General features: G+C 46.6%; 1 long non-coding RNA gene across 1 annotated transcript; it reads left to right on the top strand.

Annotated features, from left to right (window-relative positions):
• Window positions 1–4,186: 4,186 nt before the first annotated feature.
• Window positions 4,187–5,977, top strand: LOC144153067 (uncharacterized). The gene is made up of 3 exons (XR_013319295.1): window positions 4,187–4,395; window positions 5,394–5,475; window positions 5,920–5,977. It is a non-coding gene; the product is annotated as an uncharacterized LOC144153067 (long non-coding RNA).
• Window positions 5,978–6,344: the final 367 nt, after the last annotated feature.

Below are 6,344 nucleotides of genomic sequence, written 5' to 3'. Positions count from 1 at the left end.
TTAGGTGTTAATTAATCAGTGCTACAACTGCACTCGGGGGGGGGGGGGGGGGGGGGGGAGTCTGCTTCTTTTAAGTGCAATGCACTTCTTAAGCGACTTTGAACCTGCGTCCACCGGCGATGTCCGCATCACATACCCACGTGGGGGATTGGCCAGGAATCTCTTCGTCTTCCTTGGCAACGGGGGGAGATGGGCGCGCGCTGCCTGGCCGCTGACATGGCACATACCCACGTGGGGGATTGGCCAGGAATCGGGCGTGAGAAGGGCTAATGCACCCGCTTAAAGGAGTACTGACACGAAATTTCAAAGCTGAGATCCGCTCTAGCAATCAAGTACAACGACAACACAAGTAGGTGTCTGTGAATAAATGCATCTTTCTTTCTTTGTAGTTGTGTGTGTGTGTGTGTGTGATCTCTCTTTCGCGAACATTACCGAACCGCGCAAATTCAACTCGTGCATTCGCACTTTCACATTCTTCCCCTCGGGGAAATGCGGGGAATTTTTTGGCGTCAGCAGAGTGATGTTGCACGTATTTTCTGATATAACATCGTGACATGCTGATTGCCTGTCTGTACATTGTCAATTCTGCAGCCTATTGTTGTAACTCCTATTACTGCGTCAACCTCCTTGTCAATGCTCTATACTAGTGTGGCAAATATCTGATGCTGTGCAAATGGTTTCCGCTTCCTCGTAGCCGATGCTGACATTTTGGCGGAGTTCGCACGATCTCGTGGTTCCTTGGGATACTTGGGCGAAAGGTCACTTCTCGTAGAAGTTGACCGCACATATTGCGTTGGTAAATACGTTGAAGGGAGGATACGGAAGATGGCTGATCGCTTCGCAAATTCCTGTTAACCTTGTCTCCAGGGGATGTGGCCGTGTCAGCTAACGCTATAAAACGAAAATTTTGAACCTTTCCCAGCCTGCCACATTTCCACCAATAACACGTAATAACACAGCCAGTTGACTTTTAACAGCTGGTTGACTTTTTAGCTTTTAGTTCCGCCGTACAGCGTTACCAGAAAAAAATATACCAATAAAAAAGGCCGAACCCACTTGAGCGAGTGCCCGGCGTCTGCCAGGCTTGCGCGTGGACTAGCGCCACGTGAGCCTGCGCCTCGTGAGGAGCGCCCGGAGTCGGCCAGCGCTATCCTCGAGCTGGCCGACTCTGCCCAGCGTCCGTGGCGTGAATTCGCGCATGCTCTTCTACTCGCCAGTTCACGTGCGTTCTCGCATGAAGTACGGAGCGCAGACTCCCAAGTCGCGCTACAGACGGCGAGTTCACGAAGCCCGTTCACGAAGACACATTCAACAGGCACGAGTCACACATCGACCACAAATGAATTTAGCAAGATAACCAACGAGTGAAGAGGTTTATTCGTCCATCGAAGCAGATGCATAACATGCCTCCATGGAACTACGCATCGGCTAACAAATATACATTACAAAAGGGAAACACACAGAAAAACAACAATCCTGAAGTGGATGCCGCTGGCTACACACAAGTTGTAACATTTTGTACCACGCAGGGTACAACATAAACAGAGTATAAAGTTGAGTTGTCGACAAACGCGAACAGACGGCGGGAGCGAGGATATGCTTAGTTGCAAATACATCTGCTCTTCTTGCTTTTATAGCCGGTAGAGGAAACTCCTCTTATAGAGTCGGTGGGCTTGTCACAAAAATCAAATATTTCCACGCTAATTGTGGAATTATGCATTTTAATGTGAGCATATGCAAGTTAGCATGCGCGTTTGCAAAAACTTTTTAATCGTAACGTGGAGTGTGAAATGTGCTGTAGTTATTATGTTCAATAAGTTGCAGAACTCTATTAAATACCAAACACCTACAAACACAAAACCTATTTCACACCCTTTGAACACACTCCAAAAAGGGTGTTCCTTATTTCAACAACCTTCATGGATGTAAAGCTACAAATTAGGGTGTTGGAACCCACGAAAAAGGATGTAAAAGACCTCCGAATTCGGAGATCTTTGTTACCCTTTTACAGTGAGGGACTTCAACATTTTTTAGGAGCGCGGAATGTTTTGTGCCTCATGGTGTTTACAACAATATAAATTTGCGTGATGTAATAAGAGCGGAGCCTTTTAAGCTTGACCTTGGTCCGGTGGTGTTAGCAAAAAGAAAAGTACCAGGAAAATAGTGCGCCGCCTGTAAAGGGTGCACCACCCCAGATAAGGTAGTATAACAGTGAAATCAGCTTTCGCGCCTTCTGGAGTGTGAGCGCATTGGGCATATGCGTATGCGCACCTGTTACTATACTATCTTAAAGGTGATCGCCGTTTTTTGGGTACTAAAGCGCAAAAAAGAAATGGCACAGGTTGCTCTAGTTCTGCAAGGCTGGAGAAAAAGGGGAGCTGGGGGTCGACCTAGCTTGTGTCCCCGTGGGATCCACTGTCAGTATGGTGGACCGACCCTAACGGCCTTGTAAAATCCGGCTAAACTTTGCCTCACCCCTCAGCACTTAGCCTAGCCTGGCAAGAACATCGCAAAACCTAATAAAGCTTAGCAAAAACGAGGAAAACTAAGCAAAACTGGAAGAAGCTAGGTCTACCCCCGCTCCGCTGTTTCTTTTGCAACTGAACACCCATTTCACACCCTTTCAACACCCTGCAGAACACCTAGGGTTTTGCAGTCGGTCAACACCCTTTTTGCCACACAAAAATTTTCGGGTGTTGGAACCCAAGAAAAAGGGCGTAATAACTTCCCAACATCCTTATTCCACTTATACTACGCGTTTCTTAGGGATTATGGATGTAAAAAGTTTAGTGTCCGCATGTTTTCCTTCCCCGCTGTTTACATTAGTTGTTTGTTTTCGTTCCTTTGCTTATATGTTTCGCATAATTTAAATACTCTAGTTTCAGGTGGGCCGTTCTCAGTTAAATGTGTACGTCTTTGTCTTGTCTGTACCTGTAACAAGTTCCAGTGCAATCTCCTCACCATGCATGTGTTCCTGCAGTGTGTAGATGGGCTTGTGTGGGTTCGTGCGCGTGTGTGCGCATACGTGTGTGTGCGTGCGCGTACGCGTGTGCTTGTACGCAATTATGTGTGTGCGTATGTAAGTGCCTGTATGTGAGCGTGCACGGGAGTGTGTGTGCGTGTCCCTGTGTGTGCGCATGTGAGTGGGTGAATGTGTGCGCGCGTATGTGCATTTGGGCGTGTGTTTGTATGTCCCTGTGTGTATACCTACGTGTGTGCGCATTTGCGTGTACATGTGTGTGCGTCTGTAGGCGCGGGTTCGGCATATGCGTGTCTATGTGTGTGCATTGTGTGCCTGTGTACGAGGATATTTATGGTCATGTGTGTAAGAGTTTGGGGCCTGTGTGTGCGTATGTATGGACCTGTGTGTACCTGTGCCTTTTCATGCGTGTTTGTGCACGTGTCTGTGAGCGTGTGTGTGCATATGTACGGGCCTGTGTGTGTACCTGTACCTGCGTGTATGCGTATGTAAGGGCTTGTGTGTGCCTGTCCTCGTGTGTGTGTGTGTGCGTGTGCATTGTATGCCTGTGTACGAACATATTTATGGTCCGGTGTGTGCGTATGTACGGACCTGTGTATTTGTGCCTATGTATGCGTGTTTGTGGATGTGTCTGTGAGTGTGTGTGCGTATGTACGGGCCTGTGTGTACCTGTCTTTGTGTGTGTGTGTGTGCCTGCGTGAGTGAGTGTGTGTATGTGTGTGTGTGTGTACGGAAAGTCCTGTCTGCGTACCTGTTCCTGTGTGTGCGTATGTACCTGCCTGTGTGTACCTGTGCATGTGCGTGCCTGTGTGTGCGTGCATGTAGAGGCTTGTCTGTGTACCTCTGCCTGTGTGTGCGCGTATGTACAGGCCTGTGTGTACACTCTAATCCTGGTAACCGATAATGTAACTTCTAAAAGGATGTAACCTATAAAATAAAGGTTACAATGGATCCATTTTGATGTTTTCTTCATCCCAGTCCATTCTAAGGGTTACAAGCGGGAAGTTAAAAGCGGTTTATAGGTTACATTAATGATTTATAGGTTACATCAACAAAATCTGTCATGTAACCTTTACGTTGTAACCTATAAAACGCCCTGTAACCTATAAGAGATGCTCGTCGCGCCTTCTCTCCAGGCGGCCGTTGATTTCTCCGTTGCATGACGGGATATAGAGAAATGGCGGCGCCCGCAGGTCCGCGGTGGCCGCGTTTTCGCGCCACTCGAGCCTTTTTACCGCTGTGATACCCCTACGATGAAGCGAGGATGGCTGTTACAAGACTTATTTGTCGGCGTGAGTCGCGGAGGCTGCGGCGAGCCCATTTGTGACTGGCAGCGCTACACGGCCCGTTCTTCTACGACCAGCGTCAAGTTCGCATGTTGGACCGATGCCCCGGCGCCAGTGAAAGCGAACTCGGTGAGTATACTCCCGTAACGGTTTCCGTGTTTTCATTGGATGTATCTTTTCGCTGGGGGCTTTTCAATTTGAAATTGCAGCATTCGAGAGGGATTTTCGTTACCCGACTGGTTGCTTCACTGGACGTGTTCTGTTGCCCGCGACGGCAATTGAATGAAATCACGGGCTTGCGTTCGCTGCGTCAGATTAGAGCGGACGATCGTGAAAGCCCGTACATTATAACAGATAACGGCGCTCGTGGCCTGCTTTCTGCTCTGCGCGCCTTCGTCATGTGTTGAGCGTTTTGTTTACGCTGTTGGCTGCATCGGGCGCACTTTTTTCCCAATAAAGTCTTATATTATCGCGCTATTCTCTGGGTATTATCATTTTGTTTCAGCCATCGGGAAATATTCATTTTTCTCGCTGCATATATTCGGAATGGCGTCTAGTTTATTGGTCTTGTAGTAATACATCCGGATAAACACAAGGTGTGCGCTGCAGAAAAGTAGTCCACTAAATGCTGCCCGAAATTTCTAAATTCACTTCTGTCCAGCGCAAGCCTCTTTTTTTGTGAAAGTTTGCCTTACCGCACAATAAAAAGTTTTTATATCTACAACATTCTTCATTTTTGTCATTCTTTTCCTTGAGTGGGTAAATTTGGTGTTAGTCATTTTGAGATAGCGGGGCATTGTCACCATGTTAAGTGGGTTTATTATTCCCATTCGCACAAATCAGTCGTTTATTTATTCGCGTGGTATTGCAGGGCAAATGGTTGTCTCGTGTTATACTAGTGTAGTGCAGTAAAGCGATTTACAGAATGGTGGTAAGTATGAGCCAGCATGCAGGCTGCTTGATTGATGTTGTTTTTTGATGATACAGAAATTGTGACGAATTACACAGAGACAAGTGCAGGTGTAAAAATGGGTGCTGCACCCTCATCGGTTCCTGGCTGTTGGAAAAGTGTGGTTGCATTTGGCTATCTATGCTATGACTTATGAGCACTATTGTTTTTCTTGCAGGCAGTGTTCCTTGAGCTGACAATCAGGACTCCCCTGCGTATGACACAAGTTGAAATGAAGTCTGATTTCCGTGGAAACAACGGTATGAAAATGCAATAACTAAAACTCATTCATTCAAATATTCTTTGTAAAGATGGCACCCAGGCCTGCGCAGACAAAAGTATGATTCACTTGTAAAAATGCGAGGCCTTACTTCAAGTGTTATGATGTTATATTTCGTATCTTATTTCGCCTCATGTTTAATGACTCTTTCTATCAGTTCGTTACTACATGAACTTTATGAATTCACATAACGATTTCCCCAGCATGGAGCTTTGTAGTTTTTCAGTTTTTGCAGTGCCAACAAGAACATTTTTCGAAAAGAGCTCTTTAAGAAAGCTCCAGTTGTTAGTGAGGGCTTGTGCTACATGTGTTCTTTTCTTCGTCTTGTCAAGTTTGGGGTCTTCTTTCATTATGAATGTATACCAACTGCCCAGCTCTAAACCCTATTAAATTTTAACCCAAGTAACCCTTTGATTCATTACAGGTACAGACCTCCCGGGAATGACACTTGAAGATCGGTGCAAGTTCTAGATGTATCCTATCCCACAACACATTTCAACGAAGAAAAAATGTAAGTTGTCGATTCCTTTTTACGAATAGCCGAGGAAGAAACCACCGGTAGAAGAACACCTTACTGAAGTGAAAAACGTTTCGGCTTCCACGTGGGATCCTCGTTCAAAATGAAACTGCCAGTACAGGGGGGGGGGGGGGGGGGGAGCGGAGGCAGATGTTTAAGTACAGCGAAAAATGTGACGCAGACGGCGTCAGCATCGTGAAAGCACGTTTACTGGGTTTAGGGCGACGTTCGCTCTGTTGCGTGTAGTAGTGATTCCACATGAAGGTGCGGAAATGTTTTTGCTTTCTCTTTTGCAAACGTATGTCAGTTTATCTCGTAGCCCAAAGTTTCTG

This window comes from Haemaphysalis longicornis, unplaced genomic scaffold (assembly GCF_048455015.1).
Source record: "Haemaphysalis longicornis isolate Haplotype H1 unplaced genomic scaffold, Haemaphysalis longicornis Haplotype H1 scaffold_9, whole genome shotgun sequence".
Classification (NCBI taxonomy): Eukaryota; Metazoa; Arthropoda; class Arachnida; order Ixodida; family Ixodidae; genus Haemaphysalis; species Haemaphysalis longicornis.
The sequence above is the reverse complement of the archived record's forward strand: the minus strand, read 5'-3'. Positions and strand labels throughout refer to the sequence as shown.